Raw genomic sequence first — 12,745 nt, forward strand, 5'->3', positions numbered from 1 at the left:
TAGCCAGGCCGTCAGGGTTTATACAGACGCACCTTAAAATAGCTTTGTTGGGAAGTAGGCAAGTGCACACACACACGCACACACACACACGCACACGCACACGCACACACACACAGAGCTTTGAGTAGTTCACCTGGCCTACCAATGTTGCAGCAGTACTCATCTGTTGCAGTGGCAGGCTGGTGAGGTGCAGAGAGGGGATGATGCAGGGAGCCGCAGTGTTGTGATGTATGTAGCTGAAAGCTCGTGGCAGGTAGCTGTGCCTGGGCGACAATATGATAAAAAGGTGTGAGTGCAGGTCTTGTTTTGCCTGCCTGCCCAGTGGCTCTGGTCCAACACTGAGACGGGGGAACAGGAGAGCCCGGCTGCAGGGGTTTGATTTGGTGCAGTATTGTAAGCTGTTGATTTTTCTAGCACCAGCAGCAGAAGCAAGGAGAATTGGGGATTTCAGTGCCAGTAAGTCTTCATTAGGGTGGTTCTGCAAACATACTTCGCCCTCCCTTAAGATTATTGTATGCACTTTTTAAAGGAAGTTCCTTTCTTTCGATAAACTTGGCCTAAAATGCACATATTATGTCATCTCGCAATCCTCCGCATATGAAGCATATGGCAGGCCACTCCCCTGCGTGTGTTGTGTGGACAAAAAAACAAACATTAATTTGCTATATGTTCATCCTTTCATAAGGGAATTCAAGCACCGCATACATATGGTATTCATATTCATAAACTTTGGCAACTGAAATGAGCACCATTAATGTGGTCCATATCATGTATACTGTATGTGGTATTGGGAAATCTTCCCCATCACTAAAATATAAACTTGATTTACTGATGCTGAATAAAAATGCACTATGTTCTGTTGAGCCAATACACCAACTATTCTGCTAATGTCACACCAGGTAGCAAGCAAGCATAACCCTTTCTTTTTAAACTTTTGGGCTTTAGAACCACCATCGCATTTCAGCCACACTACCATGACATTCATCTCTCGCTTTAAGGGGTAAACATCCCTCTGATGAATATGTTTATCCATTCTCAGAATGTCTGCATTGCAGGACAATTTCCACACATTGTGTAAGGCTGGGACGAATTGCAGTTATTTTACATAACTGTGCTATAACTGAGTGATCATACAAAATATCTTGACTGATTTAGTCAGTATTATATATTTATTTATATTAAAAGGCAATATTGAGCAGGAATCCATTGTTAAGGAGGCCAACAGGTGGAATTGAGACATAGGAGTTCAAAGACAAAGGTCCATTAGTGCTTTTTACGAATTCAATACTATATCTGAAGTAAATGATAGATTTAGGTAATCTATAATTTACTATTTTTTAAATCATGCAGTTAAAAAAAAATGGATGATTCCTGCTATTCTTATGTGCGATTAGGATAAATAATTAAAAATCTAACAAATGGTAACGATCAGCAAGCAGACGGGAATATAATATAGCCACAAATATAAGATAAATGCATAATCCTATTTTGCATACTACCCTAGCTTGTCTGTACTGCTAATGCTATAAAAATGACCCACACGGAGTAATCATGAAATTAATATTCAAAGGACATATTGGCGGAGGCCCACACCACTAACAGCTTTCAGAGACAAACAGATGGCTGTTTGGGACAGAGCCATCTGTGGACAGGCACTACAGTACCTGGTCGCTGCTATTGGTGGGATGAAGCGAGGGTGCATCATGCCTGACACGGGGCTGCCTATTAATGACTTTATTTATGAGGGAATTGCATAACAAATAAACAGCACTTACAACAGCTCCATCAAGTGTTGTTTGATGTTGGTTTTGTAATGTTAAACTCGTATCAGTTTGTATGTTGACAACATACAAACCCTGCAAAGGCATCATGAGAAAATATCATCATCAATTTACAACCTTGTGGTTGAATATATTTTGGTTACGATTGGTATGGTTTACTGTACCTGTTCCTAAGATATGTTTGCTGGTTGTCCTTGTTGTCCGGTGCTCTCATAGACATTGCTGTACAGCTGGTGTGGTTGTAATTTTAACGTGATGAGGGTGTGGTTGAAATGTTAACGTGATAAGTGTCTGTTAATGAAGTCCCTGTCATGTCAATTGAAGGTTTCCACAGGCCTGTAATGGTCCATCCCATGATCAGATGTGGGCTTTAGCAGATTTCTGGCCTCCTCATTATTCCATCCAACTAGGCTCACTTTATGTTGTATGTTTACTAGGTGTAGGTCCATTAATTAACAACACGCCAGCATTGTGAATGTGCCTCCATCTTTTTCCCAAAGCCAGCAGCCTTTGGGGTTTCATTGGGCATTACTGAATCACTGTGGGCCTTGTTATTGTTAATTAGCTTTTTCCTTCCTCTCGACGTAGCTAGAGAGAAAAAATGTTAGACTGACTTCAAGCTACGTATTCCTGTATCACGAATCATGATACTGAAATACGTGCCCGAAACAGCATTGTGTGTAGTACGCACTCATTTTAATATAATTGATTATGTATCTAGGATGAATAAGAATTACAGGTGTTTGTTTCTTCATTTACACCAGTGACCTGTGATATAAATGATAGTTACCCCTTTTCCTGCTGACTGTATACAAATGGAACGATTACCCAAACTAGTGCTATGTTCACGTGCACCTAGCTATCCAGGAACAATTCACAAATATTGCAATATACAGCGTTGGTTCACTTTCGGTTTGTGCTTAGCGAGAAAGCAGTTGAATAAATGGGGCTTGCATGCCGTTCTAGTCGTTCATCCGAGTGTAAAAAGGTCAGATGCCTGTGACGGTGTCACTGCCTACTCATTTACCCACACTCATCTCATGGCCTGATCGGAGCTATGTCTGCTCTGCTCCAGGGCATCCAGTTGGACATGGCACATGTGGGCTTCACCAGACTACTGCTCAAACTCGGCTACTGCCTGCCTCTATAGGTTAGCCTCAAATAGACCCAGCCAAGTGGTTTCAAAGTCTTACGCAGAGGCTGTCAGTTGTATATTGTCTCATCTCCCATCTGTCCCATCTCTCCCAATTGTTTGGAGAAGAAGTAAGTCGGGAATCCTTCATAGACCAATTATACTTTATTCAGTTTTCACCTTTATGAACCTTCCTGGGGTAACAGCAATGAGACCACGTTTTTGACTCCCTGTAAAGGATCACAGATTGTGAAAAAAACAAATATGCAAACTAACCTTTTCGTACTAGCAAAAGCGTTTGACATGATTTAGCCTTTTAAAGGTTGTGAACTTTGGGTTACGGTAGACCCAAGTAAGCCGTACATATTTAGGAAGACTTCAGTTGTTAACAGTTATGCTAGCCTTTTATATATCTGCTTGGGTGTTTTTATGGTACTGAATGTTTTTGCTGCGGTAACCTAAGATGATAGGGCAGGCAGACTGATCACGTGGGGGAGCAGGGGAAGGTGACACAGGAAAAGGAAATGCAGAACGTTAAGAGATGCGAGGCCGATGAGCTGCCGAGCAAGGGGGGGCAGAGACTGGCTCTTAGTGGAACCAAAGAAAGATGTGTGAGGATAACTGAGACATGTAGCGGGCTAAAGAGAGTGCTGCAGTGCATACTTGCATGTTATCTTTGGAGAGATTTTTTATAGCTAAAGCTCTAATTAGGGGATGGCTTCATCAAGGTCATGTCCCTGAGGATTACAGACATGTACACAGACACAATCGACATGTGACAAGACGGGACAACACAATCTCAGAGGGAAAAAAACACAACAATTTCTTTGCTCTCAGTGAATAGTTGACGGTACAACCACTATATTGTTGTCTATAATCTTTATGAAGACATAAGAAAACTTATATTTGGCTAGTTAGACTTTCCTTTATATTTCCTTAAGTATGATGAAAAAACATTTGGGAAACATTGCTTACTTTCTTGTGAAAGTATAGCTTGACTGTGAGATAAATAGTCTTATGCTAGAATAACTTTATTCTAGGACACTTAATTACAACTGGTCTATGAAAATACTACATTTGACATATCCTCACCTTTTAAATATACCTATTTATTTAATCATTCAATTACAGCCATGTGATTCCTTCATTCATTATAATAGTTTTTTTGCATTGGTGGTCTTTATTTGTTTACCTCACAAGCCAACTCTTTGCACCCCTACTCCTCCTAAGTTATACCTTCTAATAATAACCGACTGCTAATAAGCTAATCAATTTCACGATTTATTTTGTAGATCATTCCTTGCATGCTCTTGAATACCGCTTTTGCTGATATGGGAGACATTCGACCAAAAGTAGATCCAAAAGCCACTGACTTCCTCCACACAGCACTTATGTCATATTGTGGTAGAGTGTCTTTTAACCAATCGTACCGTTTCAGAAATGAAATCAGGAAAAATGGACGTCATCTCAATGACCGTGCAACGCTATATTCAAATGTTACATGGTGGCACAGCTCAACTTTAACATTGTCTGGAGATCCCTCTCTCTCTCTCTCGCTCTTTCGCTCTCTCGCTCTCTATCTGAATCGAGGGAAAATAGAAGTTGCACTACAGATTAAACCTTCACATAATTTCTACTTGTAGGCAGATCGTTTCAACCGATAATGTATTTTGACTTTTAATAGCCGTTGCAAGACATGGGCTTTGGTTCCAAAATGTGACAATATGCTTCAGTCGCAACAGATCAGAACTATATTTTAAAACTACTGTCCCCAATTAAAAACTTTAATTGGGGATGTAGCAGATGACATGTATGACAATATATTTATGAGGAAAATGTTTGATGGTGAAGATGGAGTTTTCGACACAGGAAAGGATATTTATGGTTGAAGGACAGTTTGGGATTAATGACACAGGGAAACAGACCTCCTGACGAAAACACGAAAACCAAAAAAGTCTTGAAAGTGAAAACAGAATACACCTTTATTAAGAAGGCCGTAACCTGTTATTCTTGTCATTGCCTTAACATCTCAAAATTTGACATGTATGTAGAAATAGCTAATCCTGGAATTTGTATATCAGAAAAAAGTAGAAAAAATATGACTTTGGACAATTGAGAATGAGTACCACAAAACATTAAACATAGGGTCCGTGATCACCAATCTTTCTCTGGGTAAATATTTGCACTAAGAAAATCAGCAGTTATGAAATAGAATGTATGAATATTGGCCATACCGCAGCTTCATGAAAATCCCCTCAATTAAAGTCCCACTTCTCACTGATTTCCAAAGCTGTGCAGAATACAAACCAGCTTTCATGTGATGCAGTGACAGCCACAGAGAACTGCTGGTCCTGTTGTCCTCATCATGTTTGAAAGCTTTGCTCCGCTTTCCAAAAGATCCGATAAACACTCTCCTCTGTTAATTACATTGGCCAGTGACCTTTGAATACACCAGCGCTGACATGAGCTACTTACCCATGTTTACAATGGAAGTAAGATGCCAATCATAGATCATCGCCCAGGACTCTTTTTAGTGTGGCTAAAATGGAACCAATGTTGAACACAAATGCTATGCTTATTTGACATAGCACTCCGTGTTCTTCCATGTAAACGGTGGCCAATCACACAGAGGCGTGATAATGGAGGGCCCGTACAGAAGGCATATGACAGCCAATCTTCCCTCTTTCCCTCTTACCTTTTACCGCATTGCTATCACCATGTTCCCAGGTTGGCGTAACTATATATATAGATGGCATGTTGTCGTTCTGACCGCAAGGCATAGGGACACCCTGCAATCATTTGGCACCAGAACCAAAAATAAGCTGTCCAAAACAATCTCACACTACAACAATGATTGTCCATTACATCTACCTATGGGTAGACATTAGGGCTTTGACTTTTGGCCAAAAATCATATTCGAAGTTCGTTTGTTTATTAATATTAGTATTCGAATATATTCGAATATTTATTAATAATATTTTGACCATTAAATGCCTTCAGTAATACCTGGGCTGAATCCGAATACTTAGTACATACTATTTATGTTCAGTGTCTACTACTTGACCGTACTACACTTGACAGTGTAGTACGGTCTACAGCTATGCGTAGAACGCCTAGAACGGTCTACAGCTATGTGTAGAACGCCTCTGAACTCTTCCGAACACCGCCGTAACTCCACCGGATGTTTGGAGATGACGTGTCTCCCCTCAGATGCCGGCAAAATTACCTTGATAAGTTACCTGTTTTCCGTCTTGTCATCGTTGCTATTAAATTAAAAATGTCTCTTTTTACTTAATTACTTACTTTACTTTTTTACTCTTTTTAATGTCTTTTTTTCGCCGCTTTCTATGACGTCTTTCTAAGCCGCTGTTGGTAGTGTCGGGTCAGCCATCTCTTCTTCGTCCGTTACCAGACTCGTAGTCTGGTAACGTAGTGACCTACCGTTGTATACTGTGGCGGTAGTACGCATTCGGAAACGTTTTCCGTACTACACAATGCACACTGAGCATTCGGACGCGCTATATTTGTGGCGTACTACAAAATGCATACTATGAGTATTCGGATTCAGCCCTGAATTGGGCTTTGCGAGGTTTGTTTACAGGCGTTGCTATGGTTACCGGTCTTGCGTGTTCCAACGGTTTATTATGTTTCTAATAAATCGCTGTCTAATCAATACTTCATTCACTGCCTCTTCTGTGGTCATTACAATATTATGAATAGACTGCATGGGTTCTCCGACGTCTCTCCCTCTTGGCCTGCCCATAACAGGTTCGAATATTAAGGGCTGCCTAATATTCGTTCGAATTTTGATTTATTTTTTTGCTATTCGAATTATATTCGAATCACGAAGTTCGAAGTCAAAGCCCTAGTAGACATTAGGGTTAAAACACACCTTGTTACATTACTGCTGTTTTTTCCCTGTTTATTTTAGGTGGCCATGTTAACAAATGCAATCATCAACACATTCTGTGTGACTAGTTCATTGTACAACCCGGTATCACGCGATTGCGTGCTCCTGCGCACAAACGTTAATCTATTGAAGCGTGTTCCAGAGCACGATAGTCCGACTTTTTGCGTGTTACACAGAACGAAATGTAAACCAATGCATTCTGAATGGGAGTGTTCTAAGACAATTAACGTGCTCCACAAAACGGTACGAGAGAGAGAAAGAGAGAGAGGGAGGGACAGAGAGAGAGAGAGAGCGAGAGAGGCTTCAGAAAGGGTGTGCGCAGATAGTACAGTGCACCCTAGTTATGTTTATGCCAAAACCACAAATGCTATATGTATATATATATATTGCCTATATATATGTATAGGCTATATATATAATTAGGCTATAATTATATTATTTAGCGTGTAATGAGACAATCTATAGCCAAATTGTCGAAGATGCCCGAGAATCTTCGGGGATATCAGCATGGGAAATCGGCGAATCAGACCCATGAACCTATAAAGAAAGACGTCATCTCAAGCGGGAGAGAACGTTTGCGATGCTGGTTTGTGTCACGTAAGTACAGGGCTCTCATGTCTCATGCATTCGGCGTGAGACACACGCAATTCAACCCATGCACACGCTCAAACCTGTGCCGTGTTCCAATACCCGTACTGTCCGTCCGTACTTACTAGCCAAAATTTGAGTAAGATCCGGCGAAAAGAAGTATACTTCAAGGACCCGGATGCCGTACTCAAAACGGGCTAATCCTGAAGTGTGGATCGAAGGACACTCCCCGTACTCAACGGCAGCCATCTTAGCTACGTAGCGGAAGAGGCGGAGCCAGGCTGAGCCAAAGTCGGCGCATTTTCCACATAGCCTGCATTAATAGAGTCATTTTGTAGTTTTTATAGTTTTTATAGCTGCTAGGCGTAAAGAGTTCACCGTTCAAAGCGGGATGTTTATTGCGGGGGAGTAGCCACGGCGGCAGTCGTGATCGTAATTTCCGGTTAGTGCACCACGGAGTACTCGATTTGGAACAGCACTCACATCTGAAAAAATAACGTAGTAGATAGTGCGGATAGTATACTTCCTTTAAGTATACTCATGGAAGTACGGGTATGGTCTCACGAAAATACGTGACACTGTCACGTTATTTAATCTATTGAAACGTCATCAGGGACACGTAGGCCTATTTTCTAAATTTTGTATTTCAATTGGAAGTAGGCTATTTGTCGTGTCACTAAGCATGACTTCCAAACTAAGGTTCTGTCCGGGAGCGTTCTCCCTAATGTCCCTTATGGAGCTCCGTACAGATCATTCATTGTTGAAAATTGTCTGTGATAACTAACAAATGACAGCTTTTGGCCACCCGTTTCTACTTAAAATTGTCTGTGATAACTAACAATATGACAGCTTTTGGCCACCCGTTTCTACTTTCACCTTTGATACTGAGAAATTGTGACAATACACGGATAGGCCTATATTAAATGTCATTACTCATTTGTGAGATGAGTTTGCTTCCTATTTATGTCGAGTATACACCCCTACTGTCCACAAGTATCCCCCCATATGGATTTGGAGAATTGTTGCCACGTCCCAGTGGTGGAGGTATCATATATATGAAAGAGGGCATTCAATTATACTATAATGATCAATTAGGAGGCCGAAGCCCTAAAGGAAGTGATGCAATAGGTGACTGAGGGTCAACATTTGAGAACCCCTTTTATCAAAGGGGGTCTCAAAGGACTCATACGCTTCAACAGCGGCTGCAGCAGAAGTGTTGAGACGAAAGATGATATCAAGACATTTATAGAATATTCCCATTCACATGATTCTTCGCACGACCTGCAGGTTGGAGAGACTGAAATAACCCCCAAAATGAGTAATAATGTAAAAGCAGCCAAGTCCCACAAATTGCTTGAACTATTTATTTCATTCCATTGTTTCGTTGATATGCATTATTGAAAAGTTTCAAGCATATGGATTTAATGCAATATCCACAAACAGTTCAAAATGGTACCATGAAATGTCTTGTTTATTGTATTAACCAGTTCATTTCTCTTTTGTGAAAGTCACCAAAAGTCAAAAAAAGTTAAACGCAAGGTCACAGGCTAACAGTGGAGCTGTGTTGGGAACCAGCAGCCAAGAGCTTCCATGGAAACTTTCTACCCATGTTAAATAGATTTAGTTGGCAGTTCCTTTTCTGCCCATTCTTTTTTAAACTTGTGGAAGCACTTTGCAGTACTGGGAGACACCATTTCTAACGGCAATGGAGCTAGATTCTAAAAATATCAAAAGATGCCCAAAGCAAATACCTTTAACCCATAGTTGTTTCATTGACCACAAATTGAGCAGAAATATTTTGCATACAAATCTTTAAATAGTTTAACCTTATTAGTGAAGCCACACGTTTTGCACATTATCCAAACAGAATACCTGAAATGTTGATATTTCAGCCCTTTCGGGTTAAAACAAGAGAAAAGGACAACCTAACAAGAGTGAAAAGTTTGGGTTAGGTGACCTATAGTTCAAAGATGTCCCTGGTCAGGTAGACCAGGGACATTCGTGCTCCAGGACATTCGTGTAATTTACTTGTGAGCTCTCCCTCAAGCCTAGAGAGACATCAGTGTTGAACCACCAACTGAAAGAGGGTATTTGCCATTAGTATGAGTGACAACATTTCATGGCTATTAATTTAGTTCATTATATTTAGCCGATTTGAATAGACTTTTCTAGCAGGTGAGGCTGTCAAAAGAACTAAATATGGAGCAACTACTAAAAGTAAATTTGCAGCATGACCAAATTATACAAAAAGTATAGTAAGTAAGTTTTATTTATAGAGCACATTTACACAGCATACACTGACCAAAGTGCTGTACAATAAGATACAAATAATGATAATTAAAAATAACAATAATAATAAATAAAGATAAAAAGTGAATAAAATACAACACAACAATACATAGAGGTCATAATAATACAAAGGGGGAACATTCATTTCCAGGGCATAACACACAGACATGAACAGGAGGTAGGCTAAAAAGGTCAAGGGGCAAGGAAGGCCAGGGAGTAGAGGTGGGTTTTTAGCCTAGATTTGAAGGCAGAAATGGAGGGGGCGGATCTAATGTCCAGGGGGAGCTGGTTCCACAGACGTGGAGCAGCAATGGCAAAGGCTCTATCACCTCTCTGCTTGAGCCGTGAGTGTGGCACATACAGAAGCCCGTTGTTAGAGGATCTGCGGGACCTTTGGGCAGAGTGGGGCTGAACAAGCTCAGTGATATAGGCCGGGGCCAGCCCATTGAGTGCCTTATAAACAAATAAAACAATTTTAAATTGGATCCTAAAAATAACTGGGAGCCAGTGCAAGGAGGCCAGAATGGGTGTGATGTGCTCGTGCCTCCTGGTGCCAGTATCAGTGCTGAGAGTGCGTCTGTTTTCGTGTTATTCATATATCCCCTTTTTGTATTATACTCGCCCCAACCCTTTGGTTCGACGAGAAGAGGGTTCGACAGCCAAGGAACAAGTCATCGACCACCGGGTCCACTATAGATTATTCAACCCAAGTCGGTATCTCGCTGTATTACATCCTGGAATAAACCATCTATTCAACCCTCTGATCCAACCTGTCAAGTTGCTTTGATTTCGACTTCAAGAATTACTACTATGACTGAAAATACACAACGCAGAGTCTGTCCGAACAGTTTAGAAATAAGCTGAAATCTAACATTTGGTGCCGTGACACCGTCTTGAAGAGAGAGGAGTGAGAAGACGATTGCCTCTGAAGATTTCCCTGTGATCGAGAAGACCGCGCGCCCTGCCTGGGAAGACGTCTGATCAACGCCTGCCCTGCTGAGGGACCCGCATCCACAACGCGGCTGAACCAGCGCATCTCTATGCACCACTTGGGAATCAACGGTGACTGAATCTCATTCCACACTCTCGACCAAGAGAAAAGAACAAGAAAGTAATCTTAAAATAATCTACACACACATAACTGTGATTATTATTATTTGTTTTACTATTAGGCTGCACTACATTTGCTGAGTAATGAAGTTGTGTCATTAAGAGCTTGACGAAGTGAGGACCTGTATTAGTGATTGAGAGCTCAATGATCACTGAATATACTCCATATGAAACTGTTGAATAAGGCCTTTGGTCTGGGCTAGAGTCACTCGTTGTTTGCAGAAGGAAGACGAGGGTCTGGAACAGTTCACTCCATGGCCTACAAGGAAATGCTGAAGCTAGTGTTAGTGATGACGATAGAAATGGACAAGCTTGCGTGTACAAATATGCAACTAGAATTGCAAGGTTCACAGCCCAGTTGCATAAGTGGTCACAACCGTTGGATTGTAAGCAAGGGTAAAAAAAAATAAAAACTTCCCACAAACTAGTCAACATGGTCAATTGAAAGCCTGTACAAAACGACCCTGGAATAGTCAAATGCAGCTTTACTGCGGATGAATTAAGCCAAATTGCATAAACATCCAATGGTAAACAGTATACAAATGCAATCAAGGTTGCACTCACACTAGGCCATCTGGCCGTGACCGTCGCAACTGTGGCCTGGCCACGGTAGGCTCTTGTACATACGCCATCACGTCGCTAGCATCCAAACAATTCTACCAAACCTTAACCAACTAGTGAAAAATGGAAATAAACTTTAGCACACACCCAGTGACTAATCACCTTGTCCAGGGGTGTTCCAACGTGGTTTACCAGAGGGCCTTGTGGACTTAAAGTAAGCCACACATTTGACAGAGACAGCACGGAATGACGTTAAACTAAGCTAATCTACAGGTTACTAGTGCTAGTGCAATTACATGAGCATTTTGCACAATATTTGTACTCCAATGCTACGTAAAGCAGGCTTCTTCAGAAACCCATTGAAGGGCAACTGTAACAAATCCTGACCAAGACCGAAAGATGGCTCTGGAAGCCACTACGGCCCACGCAGCAGATTACTGCGTGGACCGTGGTGGCTTCCAGATCAACCCTTCGGTGGACCATTCATACACATGTATTCCGAGGATGTTTTGAAGACACTGGAGTCCCATGGCACTAGATTCCTTTGAAGACTAAGTTGGTATGGGGGGGCCCAAAGGGGGCCCCCCCATAGATCTTGTCAGTCATCTAACACCTGTTAAGAAAAACACACACATCACAAGATACAAATCAGCAAAGCTAGGTTAACAAACAGCGGCGACATGCATGTCAAGGTGCAAAGAGCAGGGATACTGATGGCTTGTGTCTGAGGAGACAGCCCAAAAACGTCAACATTTAATAAAGGAAAATAACTTTTACTCACTGCGGTGGTCTGTTTCGAAGTGCCATGTTGGTAGCAATATTTGTCTGTGCTGTTCAGTCAAATGCCCACAAAAACAAACACGCAACAACGCATACTTTCAGTTTGTATAAAGTGACAATAGTGATCTGCAATCTAGATCGAAAACTTTCAACCCTCACTAAACTCAACCTCGATTGACACAGGCCGAAGCTAAAAGTAAACCAAACCTATTGCATTCACCTTTAATAAAGGGCTGCGTGACAGGTGATCTCAATTAAGAGCTAATCAATCGGACACTACGCTGAACATTTCTAAACGTCATTTGCGTCAGTAAATGCGCCGGGCATTTGTGTGACGCAGACAGATGCGCCCACATCATGTAAACAAACCGGACACTCGAGGAAAGCTTGAGGTTGTATTGATGTTGAAGGTTACATTTCCTTGAACAAGGTTTTTCTTATTAATTTTGAATGTTACATTTTCTATGTTAAATCCCAAATAAATTGTTGACATTTCTGAACGAAAGCCGGAGACTCCGAGAAAACGAGACTTAAATGTATTCGTTTTCTCGGTTATTCAGCTTCTTCTTCTCTTCCGGAAAAATACGACCGCAT

The 12,745-nt window shown here is 41.3% G+C and overlaps 1 protein-coding gene across 3 annotated transcripts in view; it reads left to right on the forward strand.

Annotated features, from left to right (window-relative positions):
• The window catches only part of kcnab2a (potassium voltage-gated channel subfamily A regulatory beta subunit 2a), a 75,710-nt gene that overhangs the window by 6,106 nt on the left and 56,859 nt on the right, over positions 1-12,745 (forward strand). The window lies entirely within an intron of this gene.

The sequence above is a fragment of the Gadus macrocephalus genome, chromosome 13, assembly GCF_031168955.1.
Source record: "Gadus macrocephalus chromosome 13, ASM3116895v1".
Taxonomy (NCBI): domain Eukaryota; kingdom Metazoa; phylum Chordata; class Actinopteri; order Gadiformes; family Gadidae; genus Gadus; species Gadus macrocephalus.